The following is a 21363-nucleotide window of genomic DNA, read 5'->3' as shown; positions in this document are numbered from 1 at the left end:
GTATGTGCAGTGTGCACGTAGAATTGTGTAGAAATGGTATGTGTATCTGGGATGGTGGAGGGTGGAGGCAGAGGCACTTGGAGTAGGTTTTGGCAGAGAGCTCAGATTCTTTAGGTTTTTTGGATGCCCTCCATATCTCCCTCCTTCTACCCCCTCCTCCCCCTCTCCCTCTCCCTCACCCCTCCATATCTCGCTTCTTCAACCCCCCATCACCCCTCCTTCAATCCACTGTCCCCCTCATTATCACCCCTCCTCCAAGCCACTGTCCCCCTCATCATCACCCCACCTTCAACCCCCTATCCCCCAGTCCCTCATCCCTCCTCTCCCCCCTCCCTCTTCCTCCCCCTCCCTTCCCTCTCCCCCACCCTCCCTCATACTCTCCCCCCTCCCATCCTTGCCCCTCCCTCTCCCCTCCCTCTCCCCTCCCTCCTCCTCTCCTCTCTACTTTCCCCTCCCTGTCCTTCCCACTTTCCTCCACTCTCCCCCTCTCTTCCTTCCTCCCCCTCCCTTCTCTCCCTCCCTCCCTCCCTCCCTCCCTCCCTCCCTCCCCTGCCCACCCCCTTTCCTCCCCCTTCCTCCCCTCTTTCCCCCCTCTCCCCCTCCTTTCCCCTCCCTGTCCTTCCCCTTTCCCTCCCTCCCCTCCCCTCCTCCCTCACCCTCCCTCTCCTTTCCATCTTCCTCCCCCTCTCCTCCTTCCTCTCCTCCTTCCCCCTCCCTCCCCTCCCTCCCTCCCTTCCTCCCCCTCCCTTCCCCCTCCCTCCCCTTCCCTTTCCTCCCCCCTTCCTCCCCTCTCCCCCCCTCTCCCCTTCCTCCCCTCCCCCCTGTCCGCCTCCCTTCCTCCCCTCTCCCTCCTTCCCTCCTCCCAGTGCATTCTGATGAAGGTGACTGCTGAGGATGCCACTCTCAACTTCCGGCCCTTCTCCCCCTCCTCCCTCTTCTCCCCTTTCTCCCCCTCCTCCCCCTTCTCCCGCTTCTCCCCCTTCCTTCCCCTTCCCCTTCTCACCCTCTCCCTCCCCTCTCCTCATCCCTATTTGCCCCCTTCCTTCCCCGAATGAGATGGATGTTTCCTTGCAGCCCGCAGTAAATCTCCATTCGTCCTTCAGCTCGTCTTACACTGGGTCATCCCCTGACTACTTATCCCCCTGTGTGCCAACCCTCCCCCACCTCAACCCCCTCTCTCCCTCACCCTCTCCTCCCCTTTCTCTGCCTCACCACCTTCCCCTTTGCTCTTACCCAAATGCTTTGGTGAGTGCTGACTTCTTCTTATCTGATCTGTGCATTAGAAGAGCTTTCATTCTATTGTGCTGAACTGTGCTGATCTGAACTGTGTTGATCTGAAAGCCAGGACCAGGACCAGAACCTAGATCCAGAACCCTTACCCTATTCCAAATAGTGGGTTGACAAACAAAGCTAAATAGGTAGCTTGGGTTTGTGTCCCCACTGCAGTGAACGAGGTGGGGCAGCAAGACAGAACTGTGGCTGATGTGAATAAGAAATGGTCTGACCTTAAACTGCAAGGGAAGAAAAGAATATCCATACATAACCAGAAGGAAAATCACTTACATCAAGTCTAGACTCTGCGTAGAGATAAGATCATTTCCAAGGTTTTATAAATAACTACTTATATGTGGATTTCTGCGTAAGTCATACTTTAGATCAAAATTGATCGTAAGTCCGTTTTATAAATGAGGCCCCTGTACTTTACTTTACTATTTATATTTTTGACAACTTTTACTTTTACTCCACTATATTCCTAAAGAAGATAATGTACTTTCTACTCCATACATTTTCCCTGACACCCAAAACTACTCGTTACACTTGGAATGTTAAGCAGGAGAAAATTGTCTAATTCACGGACTTAAAGAGAAAAACCCTGGTCATCCCTACTGCATCTGATCTGGTGGACTAAACACAAATGCTTTGTTTGTAAATAATGTCTGTGTTGGGAGTGTGCCCCTGGCTATCCATAAATGCATTTTTAAAAAGAAAGTCATGCCTTCTGGTTTGCTTAATTTAACTTCTTGGGGCTAGGTGGGACGCTAGCGTGCCACCCGTGGTGCACTCCATCAACAGCAGGTGCATTTCAAGAGCGGCAAATTTGAATCCAAATAAATGTCAAAATTCTAATTTTTCAAAAATACAACTATTTTACACCATTTGAAAGATAAACATCTCCTTAATCTAACCACGTTTTACGATTTCAAAAAGGTTTTACGGCGAAAGCATAAATTTAGAGTATGTTAGGACAGTACATTTACAAGAGTTGTGTGTAATGTTTTGTCAAGTCAAAGACAGGGTCACCAAAACCATAAAACCAGCTAAAATGATGCACTAACCTTTTACAATCTCCATCAGATGACACTCCTAGGACATTATGTTAGACAATGCATGCATTTTTAGTTCTATCAAGTTCATATTTATATCCAAAAACAGCGTTTTACTATGGCATTGATGTTGAGGAAATCGTTTCCCTCCAATAACCGGCAGTCAAGTCAGCACCACAAATTAAATAATTAAAATTAGAAAACATTGGTAAAATATTATATTGTCATTTAAAGAATTATAGATTTACATCTCTTGAACGCAATCAACTTGCCAGATTTAAAAATAACCTTACTGGGAAATCACACTTTGCAATAATCTGAGCACTGCGCCCAGAAAAATACGCGTTGCGATACAGACTAGACGTCATGTTGGGGAGATCTAAAATCGAAAATACTATGTAAATAATCCATTACCTTTGATTCTCTTCATCAGATGTCACTTCCAGGTATCACAAGTCCATAACGAATGTAGTTTTGTTCAAAAAAGCTCATCATTTATGTCCAAAAATCTCCGTCTTGTTAGCACATGATCTAAGCCAGCCGGACTTCTCGTCATGAACGAGGGGGAAAAATATATTTACGTTCGTTCAAACATGTCAAACGTTGTATAGCATAAATCATTAGGGCCTTTTTAACCAGAACATGAATAATATTCAAGGTGGACGAATGCATACTCTTTTATAACGTATTGGAACGAGGGTACCCAACATGAACTCGCGCGCCAGGTGTCTAATGGGCCATCATCGTTCCATGGCTCTTGTTCGGTCAGATCTCCCTCCAGAAGACTCAAAACACTTTGTAAAGGCTGGTGACATCTAGTGGAAGCAATAGGAAGTGCCAAAATATTCCTCAGCCCCTGTGTTTTTCAATGGCATAGGTTTAAAGGTAATACAACACATCAGGTATCCACTTCCTGTCAGAAAATGTCTCAGGGTTTTGCCTGCCAAATGATTTCTGTTATACTCACAGACACCATTCAAACAGTTTTAGAAACTTTAGAGTGTTTTCTATCCATATATAATAAGTATATGCATATTCTAGTTACTGGGTAGGATTAGTAACCAGATTAAATCGGGTACATTTTTTTATCCAGCCGTGCAAATACTGCCCCCTAGCCCTAACAGGTTAACAGCTTCTACCCCCAAGCCATAAGACTGCTGAACAATTAATCAAATGCCTACCCGGACTATTTGTATTGACCATTGCTGCTACTCGCTGTTTATTATCTAGTCATGGTTACTTTACCCCTACCTACATGTACATATTACCTCAATTACCTCGACTAAGCTGTACCACCTTCACATTGATTCGGTACCGGTACCTCCTGTATGTAGCCTCGTTATAGATATTTTATTGTATTACTTGACTTTTTGTAAATATTTTCTTAACTCTATTTTTCTTAAAACTGCATTGTTAGTTAAGGGCTTGTATGTAAGCATTTCACTGTATGGTCTACACCTGTTGTATTCGGCACATGTGACAAATATAATTTAATTTGTTTTGATTTTAATCAGCTTTTTGAATTTACCATGGAGGCACCAATTCATACAATTTTAGAGAACCTTGGAGATCATTTCACAAGGTGCAAAAAAAATAAAAGCAGATTTACCTAACTCAGTGGAGATGGAAGGGATCTCCCAACGTTAGCCATCCCCGAGATGGTGTCTGGTATCTCACATGGCTATAAGTTAACAATGAAGTAAGGTACGACAGAAGTTTAAGCAGGAGGGCTACATAAATAAAAAGAGCTGGGACAGAGACAGTGGCGGTTCTAGACCATTTCAACTGGGGGGGCCAAGCTGGGGCCAGTTGTACTGTTAGAGGGGCCAGTTACATTAGACGTTATTGTTGTCATATCGTTTTCTTCACTGCATTGCAGGCATTAGCAGGCAAAATACCATGTTCCGCGTTGCCACTGTCTAATAACGGATGTAAAAAAAGAACGATAGCAAAAATGTGTTAAATAACAATTTTTTCATACTCCACATTTAGGGGGGCCACAAGGGGGTCCAAAATTGTTGTCACAGGGCCCCCCCCCCCCCCACCCCCCCTGGTCCCACCCCCCCAGAACCGCTAGTGGACAGAGAAACAGAGAAATGTCAACAGTACCTGCCTGGTACTCAGCCATGCACCTGCCTTCAGAAAGTATTCACACCCCTTGACTTTTTCCATATTTTGTTGTGTTACAGCCTGAATTTAAAATAAATTAAATTGAGATTTTTTTTGTCACCTGCCTACACGCAATACCACATAACATCAAAGTGGAATTACGTTTTCAAAATTTTAACTAATTAATTAAAAAAGAAAAGCTGAAATGTCTTGAGTCAATAAATATTTAACCCCTTTGTTATGGCAAGTACAGGAGTAAAAATGTACTTAACAAGTCACATATTTAGTTGCATGGAGTCACTCTATGTGCAATAATAGTGTTTAACATGATTATTTTATGACTACCTCATCTCTGTACCACACACATACAATTATCTGTAAGGTCCCTCAGTCGAGGATTTCAAACACAGATTCAACCACAAAGACGAGGGAGGTTTACCAATGCCTCGCGAAGAAGGGCACCTATTGGTTAAAATAGCAGACATTGAATATCCCTTTAAGCAAGGTGTGTCACGTCCTGACCATAGAGAGCTCGTATTTTTCTATGGTAGAGTAGGTCAGGGCGTGACTGGGGGGTTTTGTCTAGTTTATTTATTTCTATGTTGTCTTCTAGGTTATTTTTTCTAGGTTGGGGTTTTCGTATGATTCCCAATTAGAGGCAGCTGGTCATCGTTGTCTCTAATTGGGGATCATATTTAAGTTAGTTATTTTATTTTGAGTTAGTGCATGTTCCACCTCTTCGTCACGGTTTGTTGTTTTGTTTATGGTTTATTGTATGTCTTGCATAGTTTCATATTAAAATATATTATGTGGAACGATACCCACGCTGCGCTTTGGTCTCCTTCATACGACAGCCGTGACAGAATCTCCCACCACCAAAGGACCAAGCAGCGTGCCCAGGAGGAGCAGGGATCCTGGGCCTGGGAGAGAAATGAGTGGAGGACATCCTGGACCTGAGAGGAGGTAATGGCAGGGGACAAGACCCTGCCATGGAAGCAGGTGGAGACAGCGAGAGAGGAACGGCGTCGATACGAGGAACTAGCACGGCAACAACGGAAGCCCAAGAGGCAGCTCCCCAAACATTTTTTGGGGGGGCACACGGGGAGATTGGCGGAGTCAGGGTTGAGACCTGAGCCAACTCCCCGTGCTTACCGTGGGGAGCATGTGACCAGTCAGGCACCGTGTTATGCGGTGATGCGCACTGTATCTCCAGTGCGCATTCATAGCCCGGTGCGCACTGTGCCTGCGCTCCGCATTTGCTGGGCTAAAGTAGGCATTCAGCCAGGACAGGTTGTGCCGGCTCAGCGCTCCTGGTCTCCGGTGCGCCTCCTCGGTCCAGGATATCCTGCACCAGCTCTACGCACTGTGTCGCCAGTGCGCCTACACAGCCCAGTGCGTCCTGTGCCAGCGCCCCGCACTTGCCGGGCTAAAGTGAGCATTCAGCCAGGACGGGTTGTGCCAGCTCTACGCTCCAGACCTCCAGTGCGCCTTCATGGTCCAGTATATCCTGCACCGGTTCTACGCACCAGGTCTCCAGTGCGCCTCCACAGCCCAGTACGTCCTATGCCTGCTCTCCGCACTCTCTCTGAAGTGCGTGTCCTCAGTCAGACACGTCCTGTGCCTGCTCCCCGCACTCTCCCTGAAGTGCGTGTTCCCAGTCAGGTATGTCCTGTGCCTCCTCCTTGCACTCTCCCTGAGGTGCGTGTCACTAGTCCGGTGCCACCTGTACCGGTCCCACGCATCAGGCCTCCAGTGCGCCTCCCCAGTCTAGTACGTCCTGTGCCTGCTCCTCGCACTCGCCTGAGGTGAGGGTCACTAGTCCGGTGCCACCTGTACCGGTCCCACGCATCAGGCCTCCAGTGCGCCTCCCCAGTCTAGTACGTCCTGTGCCTGCTCCTTGCACTCGCCTGAGGTGAGTGTCACTAGTCCGGTGCCACCTGTACCGGTCCCATGCATCAGGCCTCCAGTGCGCCTCCCCAGTCTAGTACATCCTGTGCCTGCTTCTCGCACTCGCCCTGAAGTGCGTGTCACCAGTCTGGTGCCACCTGTCCCGGCTCCACGCACTAGGCCTCCTGTGCGCCTGCCCAGTCCGGCGACAGTTCCCAGTCCAGAGCTTCTGGCGACAGTTCCCAGTCCAGAGCTTCCGGCGACAGTTCCCAGTCCAGAGCTTCCGGCGACAGTTCCCAGTCCAGAGCTTTCGGCGACAGTTCCCAGTCCAGAGCTTCCGGTGACGTTTCACAGTCCGGAACCTTCTGAGACGGCCCACAGCCCGGAACCACCTGAGACAGCCCACAACCCGGAACCTCCTGAGACGGCCCGCAGCCCGGAGCCTCCAGCGACGGTCTGCGGCCCGGAGTCTCCAGCGACGGTCTGCGGCCCGGAGTCTACAGCGACGGTCTGCGGCCCGGAGTCTCCAGTGACGGTCTGCGGCCCGGAGACTCCAGCGACGGTCTGCAGTCCAGAGCCTCCAGAGACGGTCGGCAGCCCAGAGCCTCCACCGATGCTGGCGGGTTCGCAGGATGAGAGGGTTCTTCGTCCTGCACCAGAGCCGCCTCCTATGCTGGCAGGTTCGCAGGATGAGAGGGTTTTTCGTCCCGCACCAGAACCGCCTCCGATGCGGGAGGATCCGCGGGATGAGAAGGTTCTTCATCTTGCACCAAAGCCGCCACCAACACTAGACACCCGCCCTAACCCTCCCTTTTGGTTTCAGGTTTTGCGGCCGGAGTCCGCACCTTTGGGGGGGGGGTACTGTCACGTCCTGACCATAGAGAGCTCGTATTTTTCAATGGTAGAGCAGGTCAGGGCGTGACTGGGGGTTTTGTCTAGTTTATTTATTTCTATGTTGTGATCTAGGTTATTTTTCTAGGTTGGGGTTTTCGTATGATTCCCAATTAGAGGCCATCGTTGTCTCTAATTGGGGATCATATTTAAGTTGCTTTTTTCCCCACTAGAATTTGTGGGAGATTATTTTGAGTTAGTGCATGTTGCACCTATTCGTCACGTTTTGTTTATGGTTTATTGTTTGTCTTGCATAGTTTCACATTAAAATAAATTATGTGGAACGATACCCACGCTGCAGTTTGGTCAGTTTCATACGACAGCCGTGACAAGGTGAAGCTATTAATTACACTTTGGATGGTGTGTCAATACACCCAGTTTGTGGGAGATTATTTTGAGTTAGTGCATGTTGCACCTGTTCGTCACGTTTTGTTTATGGTTTATTGTTTGTCTTGCATAGTTTCACATTAAAACAAATTATGTGGAATGATACCCACGCTGCGGTTTGGTCTCCTTCATACGACAGCCGTGACAAGGTGAAGTTATTAATTACACTTTGGATGGTGTGTCAATACACCCAGTTTGTGGGAGATTATTTTGAGTTAGTGCATGTTGCACCTGTTCGTCACGTTTTGTTTATGGTTTATTGTTTGTCTTGCATAGTTTCACATTAAAATAAATTATGTGGAACGATACCCACGCTGTGGTTTGGTCTCCTTCATACGACAGCCGTGACAAGGTGAAGTTATTAAATACACTTTGGATGGTGTGTCAATACACCCAGTCACTTCAAAGATACAGGCGTTCTTCCTAACTCAGTTGCCGGAGAGGAAGGAAACCACTAAGGGATCCATTAGGCCAATGGTGACTTTAAAACAGTTACACAATTGAATTGCTGTGAAAACTGATCACCAACATTGTAGTTACTCCACAATACTAACCTAAAGGACAGAATCAAAATAAGGAAGTCTGTACAGAATAACAAAGCATGCATCCTGTTTGCAACAAGGCACTAAAGTTATACTGCAAAAAAAATGTGGCAAAGCGATTAACTTTTTTGTCCTGAATACGAAGTGTTATGTTTGGGGTAAATCCAATACATCATATTACTGAGTACCAATCTCCATATTTTTAAGCATAGTGGTGGCTGCTTCATGTTATGGGTATTCTTGTAATCATTAAGGTCTGGGGAGTTTTTCAGGATAAAAAAGAAACGAACGCAGCTAAGCACAGGCAAAATCCTAGAGGAAAACCTGGTTCAGTTTTCTTTCCCCCAGACACTGGGAGAAGAATGTACCTTTAATCAGGACAATGACCTAAAACACAAGGCCAAATCTACACGAGTTGCTTACCAAGAAGACAGTGAATGTTCCTGAGTGGCCGAGTTACAGTTTTGACATAAATCTACTTGAAAATCTATGGCAAGACCTGAAAATAGTTGCCTAGTAATGATCAACAACCAATTTGATAGCGCTTGAAGAATTGTGAAAAAAATTCTGGGCAAATGTTGTACAATACAGGTGTGGAAAGCTCTTAGAGACATACCCTGAAATACTTTGTATTCACTGCCAGCTGTCTTCACTGTCAAAGGTCCTTCTCAAAGTATCACCCCCCCACACACACACACATATATATTTGGGAGAGGGTTGTGGGGTGTTGGGGGTGGGGGAGTTGAGTCACCACCGGTTTATCCTGATGATGTCACCACTCCCTCACTCACTCACTCACTCACTCACACTCTCTTTTCATTTTCTGTCATTTTATACCTGCCACTTAGGCTAGAGGTGGGGGAGGAAGGACAGGACAGGGCATGGTGGGGTGGAACAATAAAACAGTTACAAAGCACACAAACACAAGCACACACACTCACATACACACACACACACACACACACACACACACACACACACACACACACACACACACACACACACACACACACACACACACACACACACACACACACACACACACACACACACACACACACACACAGTGAGTTAACCCTTGTAGCACTGGTGGGTCAGTCTGTGTACAGGGAAGGTCTGGTCTCTCTGTGCTGTAAGAACACTTGGGGATTGCATCATTCTATCAGCCATCAGCCCACAGACAGAGCCCAGTGCATGGCAAGCTTATGGTGGGAGAAGCACAGATTGATGAACCATAGGCCATTGCTACTGTAAGGATAGGAAATTGATGTTGGTGATTGATTAGTAATGCCTGGCTAGTGCCTATCAATTGTTATGTGTCACGCAAGATAATTGAGATGGTGGTTGCCTGTCAAAAATAAAGTCACCTCTTGTAGAGCTCCTGTATTTTTGCCTCTGTCTTGTCTTAACTTTCATTATAGTTGACGTTCCCATCTCCGAACCTTCTAAATGGCCAGATACATAACCAATGGAAAGACACAAAGAGTCACTTCCATGCAATCTTACAATGACAAGCATTTAATGTTGGCTATGAAAAGCCAATTGACATTTTCTCTTGAGGTGTTGAACTGCTGCACCCTCTATAACCACGTTTGAATGTCTTGAAGAACAATCTTGCCTAAATGGCCATGTACGCTTATAATCTCCACCCGGCACAGCCAGAAAAGGACTGGCCACCCCTCGGAGGCAGGTTCCTCTCTAGGTTTCTTCCTAGGTTCCTGCCTTTCTAGGGAATTTTTACTAACCACTGTGTTTCTGCATCTGCGTTGCTTGCTTTTTGAGGTTTTAGGGTGTCTGTATAGTACTTTGCTGATGAAAAAAAGGCTTTATAAAATACATTTGATTTAATTGTATCTCTAATGAAGTCATGTACTGGGGGAGACAGGAATGAACCCTGCCAATGCAAAGAGGAAAGTACTGTATTCATTATTCACAGTCAATTGCCGTAAATCGCAATGAACTCTGGGCGAATTTACTGGTAAATGATACTGTAAATTCCGAAGAAACTTTGGTTTAACAGTAAATTACTGTAAAGAAGTGCTGCTCTGTAAAACTCGTAACTTGTTTTTAAGGTAACTGGCAAACAGTTACCTGTAAGATACTTAAAAAAAAAAAGGTACAGTTACTGTAAATTCCAAATTCATTTGTGTTTAAAAGAAAATTACTGTAAATCAATCAAATGTCTTTATAAAGCCCTTCTTACATCAGCTGATGTCGCAAAGTGCTGTACAGAAACCCAGCCTAAAACCCCAAACAGCAAGCAATGCAGGTGTAGAAGCACGGTGGCTCGGAAAAACTCCCTAGAAAGGCCAGAACCTAGGAAGAAACCTAGAGGGGAACCAGGCTATGAGGGGTGGCCAGTCCTCTTCTGGCTGTGCCTGTAAATAAAGCACTCCTTTACAGTAATGTACTGCTAAAGCAAAGTTTCTTTGGAATTTACGGTTACATACTGTACTTTTTAGAATTATTAACATATAGGCAACAGTAAGGCTTTATTTTTGATATACCACCTGTAGATGCTCTACAGACTAATGTATCTATTAGTAACATTTCAACTAACTATCTACTAACTCTAACCCTAGCTCTAATCCTAACCTTAACCCTTATCCCTAAACTTAACCTTTACCCTAACCCTAGCCCTAGCCCTAACCTTAGCAAGCAGGTTCTTATCAACAGATAGCTTTTTGATAGTATGACCATCTGTACAGCATCTACAGATGGAAAATCCGGACGATCCAAATAAAGTGTGATCCAGGTAACTGGCTACCGTCAAGTTACCGTAAAAACAATTTACAGTTTTTAAAGTGTGTATTTTAAATTGTACTGTAATTCCACCCCACAGAATATAGTACCCTACCGTGTTTTTGGAGGATTTTTTTTACCACTAGTGGGTGGATTGTATTGTTGTTTCTGGCTCATTCACTTATTTAGACGTGCCATGAGGGTACATTTCTTGCACCCTTTAGTGAGATTGATTTACCAATTTTACTGATATACTGTATGGTAGTAGTGTCCCAACAATTAAATGTTTATACGGGACATATTGGAGTGGCAGCAAGTCTTAAACATTTAATAGTTGAGTACTTGGGCTCCCGAGTGGCGCAGCGGTCTAAGGCACTGCATCTCAGTGCAAGAGGTGTCACTATAGTACCTCGTTCGAATACAAGCTGAGTCACATCTGGCCGTGATTGGGAGTCCCATTGGACGGTGCACAATTGGCCCAGCGTCATCGGGGTTTGGCCGGAGTAGGCCGTCATTGTAAATAAGAATTTGTTCTTAACTGACTTGCCTAGTTAAATAAAATAAAAAATTATAATAATTGCCATGTCCTTTGGTCTGTTTTGTCCTGCAGTCACTGCCAGTTTGGAAGCTTTTGCTGAGGCCTCTAAAAATGTAAGTGATATAAAATACCAAATATTCATATGCTGTAATATGAAAACACATTACCTAGCAGCCAAACTACTTCCACCAATCCCATGTAATTACAGTAAAATACACTCCCCACCTCCCCTCAATGTATTTAATTCATTCATTCATTCATCCATTATTTTACAGTAATGTACTGCTCTGATTTGACAGTAACTAGCTTGCAGCCAATTGCCTCCAAGTTACTGTAAAACAACAGTATCAAAGATTACAGTAAGAGTATTTGTTACAGTAAAATGATTGCAGTATAATTATTGGTACCATAAAGCAATTACTGTAACACTATTGGATAACATAAAATACGGTATGGTAACATACAGTATCTTTTTTTTAAGGTAACTAACAGGCAACTGGCTGCCAGTAAGTTACCATAGAAAACAACAGGACATTTTTTTTACCTGTTTGGGAAAGGGGGTAATATTTTCACGTCCGGATGAAAAGCGTGCCCAAAGTAGACGGCCTGCTACTCAGGCCCAGAAGCTAGGATATGCATATAATTAGTCGATTTGGATGGAAAACACTCTAACGTTTCTAAAACTGTTAAAATTATGTCTGTGAGTATAACAGGACTTATTTGGCAGGCGATGGTTTGTCCCCGAGGACAAACCATCCAAGATTCTTTTTTTTTAGTTCACAGTGTTTTCAATTGGTTTCTATGGGAACCTAGATTTCTGTGGCACTTGGTTGCAGTTCCTATTGCTTCCACTAGATGTCAACAGTCTTTAGAAATTGGTTGATGTTTTTCTTTAGAGAAATGAAGAAGTACGGCTATTCAGAACAAGGGTCCAGCCTAGTGCACTCTAATGTTATGGTGCGCGCGACCTGGAACACGCTTCACTTTTTTTAATCCGGAATTGAACGCAGTTTATCCCATCTTAAACATTATCGATTATTTACATTTTAAAATACCTAAAGTTGGGTTAGGAAAGTTGTTTGAAATGTTTGGAACAAGTTTACAGGTAACTTATTAGATATTTTGTAGTCATGTTGGGCGAGTTGGCACCGGTGTTTTCCTGAATCAAACGCACCAAATAAATTGACATTTTGGAGATATAACGACGGAATTAATCGAACAAAAGGCACATTTGTGATGTTTATGGGACATATTGGAGTGCTAACAGAAGAAGCTCTTCAAAGGTAAGACATGAATTATGTCGTTATTTCTGAGTTTTGTGTCGCGCCTGGCGGGTTGAAATATGATTGTCATGTGTTTGTTTGATGAGGTGCTGTCCTCAGATAATCGCATGGTTTTCTTTCACCGTAAAGCCTTTTTGAAATCTGACATGGTGGCTAGATTAACAAGAAGTTAAGCTTTAATTTGGTGTATTGCACTTGTGAATGTATGAAAGTTCAATATTTCTAATAATTGTTTTTGAATTTCGCGCTCTGCCATTTCACCGGATGTTGTGGAAACGTTCCGCTAGCGGAACCCCTAGCCATATTAAGTGTACAGTGTAGGTAGACAGACACTATGTCTTGAAAAAGGCATCTTGTACCGAAACATTAAGGAAAAATACATGTACTTGCGTAAAGTCGTGCGTGTTGGAGTTATTTCTATGTTTCTACAACGAGAGAGACAGACAGAAAAGCTCTGTCTGAGGACCAGGCTCGGCTTTGTGATAGGATGTGATAAGATACGGATCCACAGAATGCATTCTATTGTAATATTTTGTATGTGTATTGTTTAAGTATACAGTAAATCCACCTTTGTAAACACTGTTAACCCTTCCAGCCCCATGCAGCAGGACAGAGGACAGTGCGCTCTGTCATAGCTGTGCCATGACATTGAATGTGATGTGATGATTGGCAGATTACATCGCTGGTCCGTGACCCTGATTCGTCTGCACCAGTCCCATGCCGCCACGGAGTTGTGGTCGGTCGCCCAGATGACAAATGATTATCAATGTTATCAATAACAGAAAATATGTTCTGTGTGACATTTTGATGTAGTTCTGTACTTGAGCTGTACTTGTCTATTAATGTTCTGTATTATATTATGTTTTTGTGAGGTAAAGATGACTGCCTCTCTACACAGTGCTTTGTTGGATAGCTAACATTTGCTATGTTATGTTGGTAGTTATACACTGCTCAAAAAAATAAAGGAACACTAAAATAACACATCCTAGATCTGAATGAATGAAATAATCTTATTAAATACTTTTTTCTTTACATAGTTGAATGTGCTGACAATAAAATCACACAAAAATAATCAATGAAAATCCAATGTATCAACCCATGGAGGTCTGGATTTGGAGTCACACTCAAAATTAAAGTGGAAAACCACACTACAGGCTGATCCAACTTTGATGTAATGTCCTTAAAACAAGTCAAAATGAGGCTCAGTAGTGTGTGTGGCCTCCACGTGCCTGTATGACCTCCCTACAACGCCTGGGCATGCTCCTGATGAGGTGGTGGATGGTCTCCTGAGGGATCTCCTCCCAGACCTGGACTAAAGCATCCGCCAACTCCTGAAGAGTCTGTGGTGCAACGTGGCGTTGGTGGATGGAGCGAGACATGATGTCCCAGATGTGCTCAATTGGATTCAGGTCTGGGGAACGGGCGGGCCAATCCATAGCATCAATGCCTTCTTCTTGCAGGAACTGCTGACACACTCCAGCCACATGAGGTCTAGCATTGTCTTGCATTAGGAGGAACCCAGGGCCAACCGCACCAGCATATGGTCTCACAAGGGGTCTGAGGATCTCATCTCGGTACCTAATGGCAGTCAGGCTACCTCTGGCGAGCACATGGAGGGCTGTGCGGCCCCCCAAAGAAATGCCACCCCACACCATGACTGACCCACCGCCAAACCGGTCATGCTGGAGGATGTTGCAGGCAGCAGAACATTCTCCACGGCGTCTCCAGACTCTGTCACGTCTGTCACATGTGCTCAGTGTGAACCTGCTTTCATCTGTGAAGAGCACAGGGCGCCAGTGGCGAATTTGCCAATCTTGGTGTCCTCTGGCAAATGCCAAACGTCCTGCACGGTGTTGGGCTGTAAGCACAACCCCCACCTGTGGACGTCGGGCCCTCATACCACCCTCATGGAGTCTGTTTCTGACCGTTTGAGCAGACACATGCACATTTGTGGCCTGCTGGAGGTCATTTTGCAGGGCTCTGGCAGTGCTCCGCCTGCTCCTCCTTGCACAAAGGCGGAGGTAGCGGTCCTGCTGCTGGATTGTTGCCCTCCTACGGCCTCCTCCACGTCTCCTGATGTACTGGCCTGTCTCCTGGTAGCGCCTCCATGCTCTGGACACTACGCTGACAGACACAGCAAACCTTCTTGCCAGAGCTCGCATTGATGTGCCATCCTGGATGAGCTGCACTACCTGAGCCACAGCACCGCCAGCATTCAAAAGTGACCAAAACATCAGCCAGGAAGCATAGGAACTGAGAAGTGGTCTGTGGTCACCACCTGTAGAACCTCTCCTTTATTGGGGGTGTCTTGCTAATTGCCTATAATTTCCACCTGTTGTCTATTCCATTTGCACAACAGCATGTGAAATGTACTGTCAATCAGTGTTGCTTCCTAAGTGGACAGTTTGATTTCACAGAAGTGTGATTGACTTGGAGTTACATTGTGTTGTTTAAGTGTTCCCTTTATTTTTTTGAGCAGTGTATATTAAAGAACAGTTGCGTAATTGCTTCAGTAATAAGATGACATTGACTACTTGGTAATTGTTTGTGTGTGTGTCTCTTTCTCTCTCGCTCCATCTTTTTCTCTTTCTCTCTCTCTCTCTCTCAAATCTCTCGCACCTCTATCTCTCCCTCTCTTTCTTTCTCTCTCTCCCCTCTCTCTATCTGTCTTTCTTTCTGTCTCTTTTCTTCTCTTTCTCTTTTTCCATCTTTCTCTCTCTCCTCATGTCTCTTGCCTGTCTCCGTAGCACCATGTACTTTTGTGGCACAGCGCGGCGCTTTTAACTTAATGAGGGAATGTTCTGTGTCTGATTCATTTACTCTAAAATATATGTTGTACGGATTTAACAGTGTGCCATTAGAAATTAGAAACACACACACACACTCAGGAGTACAGCACAGGCATGTGCTGTGATGAAGTGATATAAGCATTTATAAGCATTTCGCTACACTCGCAATAACATCTGCTAATGTGCATGTGACCAATAAGATTTGATTTGAGAAGGCCTTGAGTAGTTTTATGTCATGCCTAATAGCTACAGATGTCAGATATTTTCTGTCATGCCTCACAGCTACAGATGTCAGATATTTTCTGTCATGCCTCATAGCTACAGATGTCAGATCTTTTCTGTCATGCCTCACAGCTACAGATGTCAGATCTTTTCTGTCATGCCTCATAGCTACAGATGTCAGATCTTTTCTGTCATGCCTCACAGCTACAGATGTCAGATATTTTCTGTCATGCCTCATAGCTACAGATGTCAGATCTTTTCTGTCATGCCTCACAGCTACAGATGTCAGATCTTTTATGTCATGCCTCTGTAACAGTGTAGGTTCCGTCCCTCTCTTCGCCCCAACCTGGGCTCGAACCAGGGACCCTTGCACACATCAACAACTGACACCCACGAAGCATCGTTACCCATCGCGCCACAAAAGCCACGGCCCTTGCAACGCAAGGGGCAACCCTACTTCAAGTCTCAGAGCGAGTGACGTCACCGATTGAAACGCTATTAGCGCGCACCACCGCTAACTAACTAGCCATTTCACATCGGTTACACCTCATAGCTACAGATGTCAGATCTTTTCTGTCATGCCTCACAGCTACAGATGTCAGATATTTTCTGTCATGCCTCATAGCTACAAATGTCAGATATTTTCTGTCATGCCTCATAGCTACAGATGTCAGATCTTTTCTGTCATGCCTCACAGCTACAGATGTCAGATCTTTTCTGTCATGCCTCACAGCTACAGATGTCAGATATGTTCTGTCATGCCTCATAGCTACAGATGTCAGATCTTTTCTGTCATGCCTCACAGCTACAGATGTCAGATATTTTCTGTCATGCCTCGCAGCTACAGATGTCAGATCTTGTCTGTCATGCCTCATAGCTACAGATGTCAGATATTTTCTGTCATGCCTCACAGCTACAGATGTCAGATCTTTTCTGTCATGCCTCACAGCTACAGATGTCAGATATTTTCTGTCATGCCTCATAGCTACAGATGTCAGATCTTTTCTGTCATGCCTCACAGCTACAGATGTCAGATATTTTCTGTCATGCCTCATAGCTACAGATGTCAGATATTTTCTGTCATGTCACATAGCTACAGATGTCACATATTTTCTGTCTTGCCTCACAGCTACAGTCGTCAGATATTTTCTGTCATGTCTCACAGCTACAGATGTCAGATCTTAAATGACCCATTTCGTTTCAGGATAAATTAATATTGAATATTTAAAATTGCCGCCAGGGGGCAGCTGGAAGTGGTGTTTGTAGGAAACTAATGGAAACTAATGTTGGTGTAGCCTAATATTATTTAACCAATCCAAAAGGCAGTATCCTACCTGCCTCCAAACGCACCTACCTTTGTAGTTAGCACTTTTCCAGTAGGTTACTGCCATTTGGGACGGGATTCGAAGGCAGCATCACGTGATAACGCGTTCACATTCCACCCAGCGCGAGGCTTTTGTAGCCACATTGTAGCCACTATAGCAGTGTGACCAACTAGTGCTAGCAATTTAGTGAACAGCTATCCCAACATTTAAATATCTGACAGGAATAACAAGTAAACAAGTTACAGAATCGATCTCCTCAGTACTTGTTAATGAATGAAGTTGACACCGACCAGAATAATTATCCTACTGTATAAGGCCCTCCTCTCGCATATTGCTTGGTCTGCTGCTCCATCATGGTGGACATGACAGGCAAGCTTGCATGATATCATACAGGATTTTTTGGCACACGTAGCTAAATAAGCTATTTTACTGACTGTTCAAGAATGATTCATAGACAGAATAGTGATGTTTCACTGTGAAACTAGTATTGTATTAGAGCTGCTGTTTTTTCTAATGAGTAGGCTTGCGTTGTGAATATTTATACAGTTTCAAGTTTTAATGTCACATTCACAAGTACAGTGAAATGCTTTTCTTGCAAGCTCTAAACCCAACAATGCAGCAATACATATCAATGTAATTCTTAAAATAACACGAGGTAGAACAAAAACACTCTAGAAATAAAAATAATAAATAACAACTATCATACCAGTGCATACTGTTAAATGACACTGATGTTCAAAATAACATGGTTTTACATTCGCTGATAAATAATACTGAAAGTTGATATGATGCAATCTAAATAGATTAAAAGGCCTAGGCTACTTCATCCTAATGTAAGCTACATGCATTGCATACAAAGCACATACTGGCATGTGATAAAGGATAACACGTCCAATATGATTGTATAAATGCATATCAAACAATGAAATGAATACAGCATTGTAATATTATTGATGCCTTTCTCTCTCCTTGCAGGGGATTAGACAGATGAACTGCAGTCACCAGATGCCCAAGCCTCAAACCAGAAATGTGGAGACATCAACACCTGTAATTTTGAATACATAAAAAAATACATATTGGTTTTCCTCTGTGCACGAGTCCTTAAAACACAGCCCATTGCACAAAATAAGTAAACCCCAAGTAAGGGATATCTCAAGGAGATTCACCTCCAACATTCATAAACTTGTTCAGTACATGGGGGCAAATTTAGTCATGACAGCCATAGGTTTTGTTTATACACAGGACAAGAGTTTACAGGTTTTTGTTCCACCCTTTCACTAACACCTAATTCATCTAATTGTGGTCAAAATTGAAGACGTGCACACAGTGCAATCCCCTGGGACAGAAATCACGTCTCTATTCTAGAATGAGCTTCATAAATTACAATGTCCTGACAAATCTGCATGATAAACAATAACATGGGTGAATCTATTTCTCCTGGATTATATCCTGGGATATGGTGATTATCCTGGTGGCTGGGAGGTTAACAACAAGTTCTTTACATCTGTGTGGTGTCAGGGTGGTATGTCTGTCAATCTGGAACAAGCAGAGACAAGGAGAGAGAAATTAACCTCACTGCTCAAATTTCAGTGCTGGTTCAAATTGCTGAAGACACAACTACCTTTATTTACCTCTATGGGATCCCAGGACATAGACATGTCTTATATGGGCAAAAAGCTTAAATGCTTGTTAATCTAACTGTACTGTCCAATTTACAGTAGCTATTACTGTGAACAAATACCATGCTATTGTTTAAGGAAAGTGCACAACAACAACAAAACTTCTATCATGGCAACTGGTTTGATACATTCACCTCTGAAGGTAAATAATGTACTTACATTCAGTAATCTTGCTCACATTTGTCATCCTGAGGGTCCCAGAGATAAAATGTAGTTTAGTTTTGTTTGATAAAAAAAAAATGGATATTCAAATGTAGGAACTGGGTTCTGAAGTTTAAAGCCCTGCTGTTTCTAGAATAGAAAAATGTAGTCTCTAATTTTAACTAGTAACACCAACTACAATGGTGCAACACAATAGGGGAAGGGAAAGTGGCAGGAGAAAATTAGCAAAAGTTAGCTAGGTAAACAGACATTGCATGCAGCTAGCTATTAAAACAGACTCATCAACAGAATGCACAAATAACTTGGCTGGCTAGCAAGCCTAGATTTAACAGAACACAGCTGGCTGCATTTCCTATGTTTTTCATCAGATGTTGTTCAAATGTCTTACCGCCAAACGAGTAGGGTAGGACTGTTTTCTCCTGCCAAGCCAATACAATGGAGTGAAACATGATCAAGTGCCTGGAAAAATGTAATAATAATAATTAGCTATATGTCTTTAGCTGGCTAGCAAGTTTATCAATTTAGTTAGTTAGATGTTCATCTCTAAACAGCCGATAAGCAGGATGAGATGGCCTGCTAGCTAGCTATCGCCTCTGACGTGTTTTCATTTTTTTTTGCTGCGCCGCAAGGTGTTATGGGAAAGCCTCCCCGGTGAAGGACACATGGGATTGGGACATGCCGATTTTGACATTCTTTTTAGAAATTCTGACTTAGAAGGCACCCTCCTTATTATCACCAGGTGATGTCTCATTAAACCAACATACGCGCTAAATTCACCCACACAAATTATCTCAATTGCAACCATTATTGGCCACCCCTCCCTAAAAGATGATGCCGGTGTCTTGCTAGCAACATGTCTTTCAAGATATATTGGTCCTATGGGTGGTATTGCCATCGCAACAACTTAGTCCTTTTTGATCAGACTAAGGGCGATTTATCTATTTGACAAGCATTCCGTACAGTTGAAATAAAGAATTTCCTTGTTTACCACGGCAAATTTACTGTGGCAATTTACTTGACACTTTGTATGAATGGAAACTAATGTTGGTTTAGCCTATTGACTATTATTATTTTATAAACTAATGTCGGTGTAGCCTACTGACTTATTATTGTATAAACTAATGTCGGTGTAGCCTATTGACTTATTATTGTATAAACTAATGTCGGTGTAGCCTACTGACTTATTATTTTATAAACTAATGTTAGTGTAGCCTACTGACTTATTATTTTATAAACTAATGTCGGTGTAGCCTACTGACTTATTATTTTCAAAATTAATGTCGGTGTAGCCTACTGACTTATTATTTTATAAACGAATGTCGGTGTAGCCTACTGACTTATTATTTTATAAACTAATGTCGATGTAGCCTACTGACTTATTATTTTATAAACTAATGTCGGTGTAGCCTACTGACTTAATATTTATAAACTAATGTCGGTGTAGCCTACTGACTTATTATTTTATAAACTAATGTTAGTGTAGCCTACTGACTTATTATTTTCAAAACTAATGTTAGTGTAGCCTACTGACTGTTATTATTTTATAAACTAATGTCGGTGTAGCCTACTGACTTATTATTTTATAAACTAATGTTAGTTTAGCCTACTGACTGTTATTATTTTATTTGTTTCCTACACACACACACTTTGCCCACTGGTGGTGGTATACAGATCCTGCTAGACCTGACCTGACTAGGATTAGTCATGTGATGATCAAAGAGAAGACAGGAGGTAGCCTTGGGGTTCTAAAGAAGACAGAATGTAGCATTGGGGTTCTAGAGTTGACAGAATGTAGCCTTGGGGTTCTAAAGAAGAAATAATGTAGTCTTGGGGTTCTAGAGAAGATAGGAGGTAGCCTTGGGGTTCTTGAGAAGACAGAATGTAGCCTTGGGGTTCTAGAGAAGACAGAAGGTAGCCTTGGGGTTATCTGTCAAAGTCCTTCTTCAGACTGAAATCCAAACCACACGGCCTAGCAGCAGAGTTTCTGTGAAATGTGGAGTTTATGTTGTGGTGTGCCGCATACAACTCCACTCCTCTAGTTACAGCGCTCTTTTGTTCACCGTGCTGCAGACACCCCTGTGTCAGAGAGAGACTCAATAAATCACAGAGTCGTTAGTGAGAAAAAAAAATCATTTTATTGGTGTTTGATTAGTTGGTTGGTTACATAATGAAAAACTGTTACTAAAATAAAGCTGTAAAGTATTTATTGTCTTCGGGGGAGAAAGGGTTTATATCTCCACCCCCGTAAGGACAGGAATGGCATTTATGCAGACAGATTGGCTGTGAACGCATGGTATGCATTTTCTTACTCTCGCGCCTCTCTTCATTATGTCAAGCAGCTTCCAAACATTTTGTGTCAGAAATAAAGTTAATGTGAGGAATTTCACAAGTGGTTGAGGCAAATATGCATTAGACTATAGTTATGTGGCCAGGAAATATGAATCCATAGGGGGCTAAAGAGAGGGTCACCCAATGGTACCATA

The 21363-nt window shown here is 43.6% G+C and overlaps 1 long non-coding RNA gene across 1 annotated transcript in view; it reads left to right on the top strand.

Annotated features, from left to right (window-relative positions):
• LOC106560397 (uncharacterized) overlaps positions 1–18118 on the top strand; it is a 22088-nt gene extending 3970 nt beyond the window's left edge. Inside the window, exon 2 of the long non-coding RNA XR_001318594.2 lies at positions 18015–18118. This is a non-coding gene — a long non-coding RNA (uncharacterized lncRNA). The remainder of the gene's footprint in view (positions 1–18014) is intronic.
• The last annotated feature ends 3245 nt before the right edge of the window (positions 18119–21363 follow it).

Source organism: Salmo salar, chromosome ssa10 (genome assembly GCF_905237065.1).
Source record: "Salmo salar chromosome ssa10, Ssal_v3.1, whole genome shotgun sequence".
NCBI lineage: Eukaryota > Metazoa > Chordata > Actinopteri > Salmoniformes > Salmonidae > Salmo > Salmo salar.
The sequence above is the reverse complement of the archived record's forward strand: the minus strand, read 5'-3'. Positions and strand labels throughout refer to the sequence as shown.